The sequence below is a fragment of the Xiphophorus hellerii genome, chromosome 20, assembly GCF_003331165.1.
Source record: "Xiphophorus hellerii strain 12219 chromosome 20, Xiphophorus_hellerii-4.1, whole genome shotgun sequence".
In the NCBI taxonomy this organism is placed as follows: Eukaryota; Metazoa; Chordata; class Actinopteri; order Cyprinodontiformes; family Poeciliidae; genus Xiphophorus; species Xiphophorus hellerii.
In genome coordinates this window covers 13,895,702-13,907,766 of record NC_045691.1, presented here as the reverse complement: position 1 = coordinate 13,907,766, position 12,065 = coordinate 13,895,702, and the positions used below count along the sequence as shown (strand labels likewise).

The 12,065-nt window shown below is 37.1% G+C and overlaps 1 protein-coding gene across 1 annotated transcript in view; it reads right to left on the bottom strand.

Moving 5' to 3' along the window:
* The window catches only part of foxj3 (forkhead box J3), a 105,229-nt gene that overhangs the window by 79,942 nt on the left and 13,222 nt on the right, over positions 1–12,065 (bottom strand). The window lies entirely within an intron of this gene.

Here is a 12,065-nt window from a genome sequence, read left to right as displayed (position 1 = left end):
TCATGGACTAAGACGTTGTATCACAACCCATAAAACTGACTGGCATTTAAAGTTATAATAGAAATATTTTTTCTGATAAATCAATGAGTGTAATAAGCAGCAATGAGTGAAACATATCACTTTTTTATTTAATGTTAGTGTTTGTGAGTGGATTGTTGTGCTTAAGGAACATTTTCAGTCTTCCATTCAGTCTAAGTGTAACATTATTTATTTTGTTTGACCCTTTGAGAAAACATGCATTAGCTCCTTCCTGTATGCAAAAAAATAGTTCTGCTCGAATTACAAAGATTGGTTTAATGAATGAGTGGGCCGCGTCTGTTCTGAGAGAGCCACAATAAGCAAATCAATCAGGTCAACTTTCAAATTTAAAGAATAGAATAGTACAGATATCTTTAAAGCTGGGGATTGGAAAACAAAAGCATAAGAACGATGGCATGATACTCATATGTCTTTCAAAATCCAAATCTGATAGAAAATCCAGATAAAACCCGCCTGAGGTTTAGATGTTCCTGTCACGTACTGCCTAAAAATCATCTTTATTTTGGAAGGCAGTGGAGCTGGAGTTATAATTAAAACCATTTTGGTTTTTAATCAATACTCAATCTCTCAGAAATAATTAACAGCATATTAAAGAGTTTACTGCCTGACAGAGCTGGACGCCTCTACATCATTAAGCTGTTGAAGCGCTGCTCTTTGACTCCTCATGTCCCATTTCAGTGGTTTACTGCGCCTCCATACAGGCGATTGAAAATGCTCCCACAGTTGCACTGTACCTGCAGATAATAACACAGCTCACTGACAACACGCAGCACGCACCGCAAACTTTCTCTATGCAAGTTAAACATAAAACACAGCTGAAGCTACAATGAGAAACTGCCGAGTAACAAGTGTAAAGCTTCATGAAATGAGAGTGAAAGCTATAAAAAAAAAAAAATGAATTAGGTGAAACTAAGTCTAAAGTATTCAGGGCATTTGAGGCCAGCTACAGCTGAGGTGATAAAGCTGGCCACAGATTGCAGTTTTAGTGTCCTTGGGCTCAACATTGGCCTAATCTCCACCCTAAGACTTAATTACAAAACTCATAATTACAGCTCGGGTGTTGATTGTATAAGTTCAAAAGGGTTAGGAAAACATTTTAAAGGAAAAACAAAATCTGCCATCATGGTTAGCGAGGTTGACTGGAAACGATGCTTGATTGGAAAACATTTAAATGAAAGCAGCCCACACTGGTACGTTTCAACAGTCTGGTTTACATCCATTTTATAACGATATTTGCGCCTTTTGAAAAACATTAAAAAAACACCATTAAGTCGAGATGCACAACAAAACCTGATTCTGGATCTCAGAAACTGAAAGATCCAATTATTTTCTAATCACAAAAAAAACACCACTCTTTGGTGTGGCTGTCGTTACTGAATCAAGATAGAGGAAAGCAGAGCTCGACGGTTTATCCTTAGCTTACAAACTGTTGTGGTTTAGAAATATTGAGGGCTTTGAGACATCAGAAATAAGGTAATAATTTACAGTCTCTATTAAAACACTGAGAGACTGCTATTTTAGTAATGTCTGCTGTTTCTGGGCCAAACCCGATACCAGACCACCACTGTTCTGCTGAATTACAACCCCTCAGGTTTGTCAGATGGAGTGAGGGACAATATAAATTCAGATCATTACCCATTTCAGCTGAGAGGTCATTTATCTTTGCCCTTTCCTCCTGAGTGATAGCACACAATTCCTTGGAAGTTACACAACATACCAGTAGGATTAAAAGTCACACCTCAGTGGTTTCAACATTTTTTCAAAGTCTGTTAATAAAAACTAAAACTCACCATCCACCAACAATGACGGATTAAGGGTTTTCATAACCAGATAATATGCTTTCCCACAAACATATGCAAGCCATAAGATCATCATACATGCTCATGTATATTGTGCATAGAAACATTTGATTATTTTGACTCCTAACTTTCAAAACTGTAGCTCATGAAGTCCTGCAGAACACCGCATGAAAAGCACCCAATTATCTGTAGAATTCATCCAATGCCGTCTTGCATCACAAAGAATTGTGTGCGTCTACACAGCCGGATACATTTCTTGGATATTCTCCAGATGACTTCTGTGGTAATTTGGAGCCAGCTAGTTTTTCAGCTGCTGATTAAGGGCAGAGAAGCAGTGGATGAGTGTGTTTACACCGTGACCTAGAATAACTGACCAGAAATTTGTTTTCACTTTGAACAGACAGCTGTCGGTGTCTATACCTGCTCCTTGCATCATGCTCCGGTGAAGATCATTTCAATTAATTTTGGTTTCCCGGAGACAATGTTGGTATTTGTCAGGGTGTGGATAAGAAGAGGCGGGAAGGCAGTAGCAGTCGTTGTTGTTTTAAGCTCTGCAATCAAAATACTTCTTGGCAAAAAATACATTCATCAAGTGTGAGCTCACCGTGTTACGGGAGACACACCAGCTCATCACAAACTGGAGGATTCCATAATAAATCCAAAACAAGGAAACGACTCGACAAGTACAAAGCGCTGATTTATTTTTACACAAAACATGCAACATGAACAAGATAACTTTAGACGCCGTTGAAGCCTGGGAAACCTTAAATGTGTCAACTAATACTTTTTGTTTTACATTTAATCCAATTCAACTATAAACCACAAAGTGCTTCACAAAAACAAAAGAAGAGATAAGTATGTTAAGCACTTAAATATTGTAATAAAAAAACTAAACTTAACCAGTTTTCCATTTTAATTCTTTAAAATACTAAGCACACGGTGGTATGCAAGACTCGGCAATAGCTCTGAAAACAAACGTAAAAGTTGGTCAATTCCTCGGCCGACGCTTGAACTCTGTGACAAATTGAGGCCATAGCTGGCTCAGACGCCCTGAGGAACTCCGATGACGTCCACGCCCAGTACTCCCACTGACAGCTTAAATCCATTTGAAACTCGGGAACTCCCTTTCAGCTTGAAGAAGCCGTCAGGCAGCGCTGTCTCTGTGCTGTCTGTCAAGGAGGTCCCGCTCAGCTATTATGAAATTGTCTTTGGCATTTCCAGTGGGGAACCTCTTGTTTTCAAGCAGAAAGGTGAAGATGCTGTGTGGGTAGCTGCCTTGTCTCAGTGTGACATTAGAAATGATGAGTCAGATGAAGTACAACGACTGGTCAGTTCTTTAGAGTCTGCTTGTTATCTGTGAGTGTTTAGAACCTCTTGAACTTTTTCCACATTTTTAATCACTGGAACCATAAACGTCAATGTATGTTATTGGAACCAACACAAAGTGGTGCACAAATTTTGAAGTGGAATGAAAATTGTTTTACACAAATAAATAAAAAAATTGATATGTATCTAATCCCACTGGATGCAAATATTTTGTGGTATGTCTCTATCGTATTTGCACATCTAAACACTGAAATGTTTCACCTTCTCTTATTTGCAAAATAGCTCAAGGTCAGTCATATTTAATGGCAAATAATATCTAAACATCAATGTATTTCAAGTCTTTGTATACATTCTCAATGTGATTAAGCTGTGGACAATGACTGGGCCATTTTAACAGATATACTGAAAAACTCCAGGGGTCTCAAACTCTAGTCATTGAGGGACGGTGTCCTGTAACTTCTGGATGTGTCCCAGGCCTGAATCAAATAACCAAATTACATCCTCAAGCACTCAAGTGCTACAGACACCTGCAATGTTTAGATGTCTCTGCCTTGACCTACCTCACATTCATAATTAGGTCATTAGCAGAACAGTGGCCCACCAGTATTAAATTTAAACATCTGAATATTGTAGCTTTGGTTGTTTTGGGTCATGGTGTTGCTAGAAGATTAACCATTGTCCCCATCTCAAATCTTTTACAGCCTCTAACAACTTTTCTTCCTGAATTTCAAAGTATTTAGCTCCCTCCATCTTGTCATCAACTATGATCACCTGCTGAAGAACAATACTGCTGAAGGTAACTGTTTAAGCTAGATTTTATTCAGTGGTATCCAAGTAAGTGTGGCTGAATATGAATCCATACCTCAAGTTCTTTTTTGTATGTTTTTATTTGCTAAAAAATATCTAAACTTTTTGTACTGCTTTGTGTTGGTCTGCTATAGGAAATCCAAATGACATATGTTGAACTTTGCGTTTGTGACATGAAGTAAACGTGAAAAATGTTCAAACAGAATGAATATTTTTCCAAAACGCTACAGACTCTTTAGATTATGAATCTATTAGGTCTAGCAACTTTTCCATTAGTTATAGGAAAGCAAAGAGCACATGAAGATCTCAATCTACATGAATTTTCTGTTAACCTTCAACCAATATACACTGTTAATCTTTGCATTAACAGTGCAGATTGGTTAGTGCACTAACCAATCTGGTGGTGGTTGGTACTGGAAACACGACAATTGCATAAATTCACTGCAGACTGCTGAGCTTTATGATAAACCGCATATGCTGCTAAGGGCATCACAGGTAAAATATTCAAATGTCCAGGATGAAACTGGAAGTTTGACTGAAAATGTTTCTAAGATTTGCCACAGTGACGGGTTAACATGTGTCTTGTGTTTTTATTGTAATCCTCCAGAGAAGCAAAAAAAGCATTTAATGGAGATAAACCTTTAGTGGAATCAAAACAAAAGCCTGATTAGATCTAACAATAATAGCAACACTTTATTATCACTTTCCCCACACCTTATCACAGTAGTACTAATCACCAGGCTAATTAAGGTTGCACCATTTGCATCTATACCTTTGTGTTTTAACAGCGAGAAGAACAGCGTCACCACATCAGCCTACAAACGTCTCATTTCACCCTGAAGACATTCTGCTACTTTCAAAACTTGTGACATAATCTTCCAAACCCCTTCAATTCTCCTGTTTTGTTATCTGCATCTCCTTTTTCTTTCACCTTTTCTTTCACGAGTTTAAATTTGTGAGTATATCCCTCCCCTGTTTCTTCACCCCACCTCACCCTGCCTTCACCACCACACAGGCTGCGCTCATTACAGCGGATTTGCATGTCTGCTTCGGAGCGGTATGAGGGGAGATGAAACAGAACTCCCAGTGGCTGCCGTTGCAGAGCTTCACTCGTCTTACAGAAAGGACTCTACTCTGGGCCCCAGACATAGTCGGCAAAGGAACGCAGGCACATAAACGGGCTACAGGACGAAGAGATATATGCTAACAAAGTCAAAGACGCTTCCCCAGGAAGAACTTAAAGCGCGCTGAATTCAGTTTAAATATATCTACATGCAGAAAATAAGCTGAGGTACAGAAGTCTAGCTTCCAGCACATTGCAATGATCTGCTTGGCTGGGACGGCTGAGGCCACGAGGTGTGCACTGTGCCATCACTCTCCACTTCTGCTTAATGATTATACACCCGAGATCAATGGCCGCCTTTCCTATGCAAGTCTAACGATCTCCAAAGCTGTCTATCTGTGAAACAGGCAAGCACTGAGAAACTGCAAGAAGCAGTTCGCAAATTAAGAATCTGTTTTGTTTCATAATGGTGAATAATTGAACAATTACTTATTCAATTAAAAAGAAGTTTAGCAAAACAAAACAGTGGAACATTTATTTTTGAATATGAAATCATTTTACAGCATTTTGACCTCAGCATCTGCTGGTTTATTCAGTGGGAGGATAGCAAGCATAAGCTCCTCAACATACTTCATGTTCAAATACATTTTCATCTTATTTCTAAGAAAAATTTCAAAAAGAGTGAAAACAAATTAAAACTTTGTCTAAAACTAATCTATCAAACTGCAATATTGATTTGTTTGGTCGTAATATTTGCTCTGCTAATATATCTAAAGTGACATGCATTATTACTCCATGTGCCTATACTGTATCTGACTAGCTAGATGGAGGTATGAATATAATAAAGTACGATTGTGGATATCATGAAGTGGAAAAAGAGAAGATTGAGGAAAATTTTAATGAGCTGCAATCAAAAATGTCATATTTCTAATAGGGGAGAATTGTTAGGTTGAAATGAATTTTAAATAGTTTTGTTTGCACCTTTAAAAATTAACTAAATAAAAACAACAATGGCACTATATCATACACTTTAAGATACATTTAGCTTCCTGTTTCTGCCTTCTGCTGAACCAGTAAACTATATAAGAACCCAGACCTCCCTCCCCTGCTTTTCTATAAATGGAGGTGAAAGTGGACCTTTACAGCTCAGTTCACCCTGTCGCCCCGTCCAGAAGCAAACCGCCAGACTGTGGATGAAACTTTGAGCCAATGACTTGGGGAAGACAATATCCAACAAATCCTCCAAACAAGAACATCTAGTTCTTGTTTGGAATGTTTAGTTCTCCAAACCTTACTAAAGAAACCACAAAATTGGTTTTAGTATTGTGTAAAAGACTAACTTGTCTCCGAGAGTTAAATGTCTCTCATTTAACTCAGACAAAATAATTTATAATATACTGGGTTTCAGAGCTTATCAGCTTGTTCTGAGGGCCACAGAATAAATCAGGTCTGAGAAGGGAAAATAAAAATGGGAAGAAAAATAAAATAGTATTTTTTTATGAAATAAAGAAAAATGAAGTATTTTTGTATAGACAACCACTAAAAAGAGTAACCAATCAAATATATGTTGAGTATTTAGGCAAAAAGATTGCGTATTTTTACAAATCATTCAAAAAGAAAAAAAAAGAAAAAGAGGAAGGTTTGCCAACCATCTGGAGCTCCTTCAACCATGAATTATCGTACCATTTTCAGGTTAGCAACTGAAAATAACCCAGTCTTCCCTCAAAGGGGTTTCTGCTGACAGAAACCCCTTTGACTGGAAACTGGAAAGCAGTGTGTACCGGAAAGGTGGTATCCGCCATTTCTTTGTATTGTTTAAGACTAGAAATACTTCTAAGTAGATAAATTTATGTTTCTTGTAAGCAAGGGAAAAAGTGTGGAAGCCATTTTTTCAGCTGGCAGTGACCAGCAACACGTGGGGGAGGACAACAAAGCACCACTATGCGTTTTAAATTCTTGGAGAAAACACCAGTCACTCCATCACTTTCCATGGTATCTTATAGAAAGGACATTAAACCACTAATGCATCATGATGGGAAACATTTGTTTTTTTAAATTCACCTTTTTACTTTAATACAAGTAAACAGCCCAATCCTATTGGAAAGACTTTGAAACTCCAAACTGTTAAACAAATCTGCACAAAAAATGTCTTATTGTAACAACCATTAAAGGAATGAGACATCAATTAATCTGGTGACTGGAATAGTTTATTGTGTGCCGTTTTGCTGGTTTAGTAAAAAGTTACAGCTTCTTTCAGTAAACTAGTGTGTTCCAACCTTGTAGTCATAAACATGCAATTCAATTACTACCAAACGGTTGTTTTCAATTTGTCACGCACTGAGTTACTTAGTCTGTTTTGCACTTTTAACAGTATAATAGTACAGCTTGTTGAAATACAACCAACTTTAAGAAGCCCTGGCATGAAAAGATCGCCTTTACAAGTGCAACCCAATTTATTTGTGTGTCAATGGCTGAGGTGGGGCGCTTGGGTTTGGGTAGGGAGAGTCCAGTTGAAAGAGGAATGCCTCACCGCTGATGCAAACAAAACATCAAAAGCTCCACAAAGTGTCGATATCTGCGGTTGCTCATCTTCCAAGAACCGAAGCCAAGCACACAATTCTCAAATTGTCCTGGTGAGAAACATAAAACTACAATTCCCAAAGTAAATAATGAACTCTTCTTAGATGATAACAAGAGGTTAAATACTGAGACAGTTTAGCTAAAGAAAAAAACCCAGCCCAGAGAAAAAAAAGCTTGTGTTTTCTTGGCGGTGCTACTGGAGTTTGGTGCTTTTGTTCTGGATGACTCATTTGGTGAAAGTGGCAAATCATGTGCCATGCAACATGAGTCACTGTGGAAGAGAAGGACAGGGAGTCATATGCATACCAGTTCCTGACCTGGATTGTTCCCTGGAGTCCACACAACCAACTTTAACAAGAAACTGAAGATATGAAGGAATTCAGACCAGAAAATGTGTGAAAGTTTCTTATTTTTTGAAGAGTCAAAATTGTATCACAAAAATCAGAAAGGGTAACCTTCCTTTATATTTACACCTATGAGTCATGGATGGCTATGACTCATTAGGATATGATAAATTACTAAGTCGCTAAATAAAATAAGAAGAAATTAAAATGGGAACTTAGATCCATTTTTTTAGCCTCAAGACTTTCAGATCCATATTCTTATAACCATTACTAAGAATGAGCATCTGCATAATAGCAGTAAGCTAGTAGTTTTCTATATCCGAGAAAACATTCAACAAGCAAGAAGGAAAATATTGAAGTAAAATAAGATCAACACAAATCTGTCCCTCTTAAATTAATCAACTGATAACCTGATCAAAAAACTACATTCAAGCATGTGGTTTGACAAGTACATAACCCTTTTATAATGGACACGTTTTAGAGCAGGATAATTGTAAAACTATCTGCCGAGTTAGCTTTTTCCCCAGAGTAAGAAAGCAACTGGTGTTGGTTCAAGTAAGAATCAATTTACAAGAGAAACTATTTTCATTGACTGGCTTTGATAATTAATTGATGGGTGAAATACTGCTGAAAATAGTATTTCAGCAGCATTTCACAATGTTGCTTCCCTTCTACAATGTTTGTATGCAAACATTTGTAAATTTCTCTTGGATTGCTAGTTGTAGCCTTTGTTGTGTGTAGTCTTGTATAGGTAAGATGTATATGTCTAAACTGATACATCTATAGTTGCATTTTAATCAAATGCATCCAAACTAAGGACTCCAATCATTGCTAGGCATTAGACACATCAAGCACCAGCTTTTACTTTGATGCACTTTCTATAATAAAAGAAAAATATTTTAAAAGACTCAAACTTGCATCATTTTAGATTGTAATCAAAACGGCAACCTCCATTAAAGAATCTGCAACACTTTCTCCCTCTTTTGTATGTTACTGAATCATTCAAACTTAGACTAAGCAGATAAGACCTCAAAGAAAACCAGCATCTTATTGGTCAGACCAGTACCTGGTACTGGCCAAATTGTCCTGATTGATATCCATCTGTACCAAAGAACTCTGTGAAATTTCTAAAACCTGCATATTGAGACAGAACAAAAACATTAGAATGTAATTTACTTTCTCTTCCTTCAGGAATATCTCAACAGGTTTCTCCTAAACAATATGTTGGCATTGCCTCCAAAATGATGCAAAATCCTGTGAACCAGGTTCCCAGCCTTGGTCGGGATAAATAATGCACAGAAATCTCCACTCAGATTCATACAACAACTAATCCAGTCTCACATTCCTGAAATGCAACTTCAAAAAGAAAACAATGTGCTCAGCTTTAAATGATTTGGTGTAGATAAATGGCTATATGCTGCTTTGCACGAGTGTAATAAATAGCATCGTAGTAAAAAAGAAACAAGTACGAGAGGAAAGATTTACAAATAAAAGCATTCCTGTCCATCATGTAAGGTAAGACACAGGGAGTCCTTTAGAAACATTTCTAAATGGCTACAGCTTTGTCTTTTATGTCATCAAGCCCTGGCAATGCTTTACATGTGTAGCTTTGATTTTGTGTTTTGTAAGTAACAAGTTCACTACATCAGAACTGATTTGCATCAAGTATTCCCCGCCTCCTAGATCCGTTTCAAAATGGTTTTCTTCCTTTGTTAAAGCACAACACCGAAGAAAAAAATACAAATGGAATAACTCTGGGGAATAACGTTATATATTTTTAATATTTGTGGGTAATTTTACACGTCTTTCACGGTTTCTTTAGTGACACAGAACTACACGTTTTCTCAGTTTAACCATATACATCTTACTCATATTTACAAGATTACACCCAACACAGTCTACAACTAGCAATTCAAGAAAAATGTACAGAAATGCTGCAACATGGACTGACTTTCATCCTGTGGTGCATGCAGAACATTGTAGCATACAAACATTGTAGGAGGGAAGTAGCATTGTGTTCGCTCTCCATTTCATAAACAGCGTACTTGACATTGCTTGTGCTCATCTGGTTGCACTACATAGCAAAAGCTCATACTGTGCTCCAAGTACTTAAAAAAAAAATCATGCTTATTACTTTTCTTAGTAAGCCATCACTACGCATTACACTCAAATGTTTTTTTTTTATATCAACCACATTTTTTAAAAAAAGGTTAAAATTCACAACTTCATAACCACCATGTTGAATTTACATTTAACATGTAAATTCTAATTTACATGTTGAATTTACATTCAACATGTAAATTGTGAGTGTGTGAGGAGCCCTGATTCTGCAACGTTTCTGGTTCTGAAACATCAAAGGTGGGGGACACTCCAACACCCTTATCAACTCCCCTCACTATCCTCTGCTGGGCAATCTTACCTGCATCCTTACCTGGCTTTACTGGGGCTCCTTCCTCACCCCAAATTACACATTCATTTCCTCCTCACATGCTCCACTCCGTCCTCCGCAGGAGTCAAAAACACACAATGCAGAGCAGCAGTGTTTTACATGAGTCGGGCATATTAGGGTGATGAAGATGTATATGTCTTCATATCCACAACGCTCTGCAAAGCTTACTGAACTTACTACTTACATGGTTTTATTCAGTTAATTAGAAACTGTTGTTAACATGAAGAGCTTAAGTTAGGCCAGGGTCTTAACTTTAATTTCCTCTAAAACAAAGTCAAGCAATATCTGAAACAATTAGAGTGTAATGCAGTCATAATGCCCTTTAAATAATGTGAAACCCAACTGCCTCCATAAGAACATTACAACTGAATATTGTTTACTTTAGAGGCTAAGTAAGGGTTAGTATCTGATTCTCTGACAACCTTGAGTAAAAAAAATGTATGCAAAAGTTTAAAACAAAGCATTCACAATACTATCTAAATGCTTTTGTTTAAAAATTAGAAAAAAAATAGTAATTCTAACTGAAATTGGACATGTTTTGTTAGATACTGTTCCGACTATCATGATCATCATATTTATTCCACATGTTCCTCGTCACCACTCTCATTTTTATCATCATACTGTCCACACGCTTTAGGATTCTGATTACTATAACTCATTTCTGCTGTGGGTAAAACATACAATGAAGGTCCAGTCAAGTAGCCAAACAAATTACTGGAAGGCAGGGTTTTAATTCATGGCACCTGGAATATTGTAGTCGCCCAAATGTTGCATCTATGCAGTCTTTTGAGTTTGTGAAATTGCACGCATTAATATTGTGATAAAGGTTTGATTGTATTGTGCACGTCTTGTAAGAATAAGGTCATCTACAGTGGTTCCTAACCCTGATCTTCAAACCCCTCCAGCCTACATCTAAAACAAACAGACGCATGTTTTAGATGCGTCTGTTTCAGCACACCTGATTCAAATGATTGCATGATTCCATCTTGTATTGCTGAAGCCTGTTGGTCACCCACTTATTTGTTGTGTTTCAGCAAGAAAACACATAAATCTGCAGGACAGTGGGCTGAAGGACACTGATCTAAAGCATTTATTTTTAGTTATTTTTGATTGATTCACACGTAGATTTTAGCAATAAATTTAAAATAACCAAACAACATGTTTAAAAGTATTCAGTTGTTGGGCAAAATATTATTCCTTTTTACAAAAAGTTAGTTTTAGCAAGTTAAGGCTATCAACCAAAAGAAAAATTCAACTGCAGTAGCCACCGTTCAACTGGAGGAGGGCTGCAATAATCTGGTTTTAGGCCAAAAATAGCAGAATTAAACAAACTTACACAAAAATATGCAAGCAAATTAACATAAAATAGTACCCTGGAGGCCAAATGTATAGTTTATAAGCAATAACAAAAGAAGCTGATTTGAGGTTTGGTTATTTCAAGTATAGTGATGTTTTTAGTTTTTACACCATGATAGAGTGTTTTTCACAATCTAAAGTGTAGATCTTTTTTAGTACACAGCAACAGGTGGGGCAGGGGCGAAAACTCGATGTTCCATACATGTACAGAAAAGTCAGGTGACTCCTGCACGTTCTCTAGCCTCTCATTAAAAGGACTTTAAACCATAAGAACAGACACTATGGAACATTTTAGTGTTTTA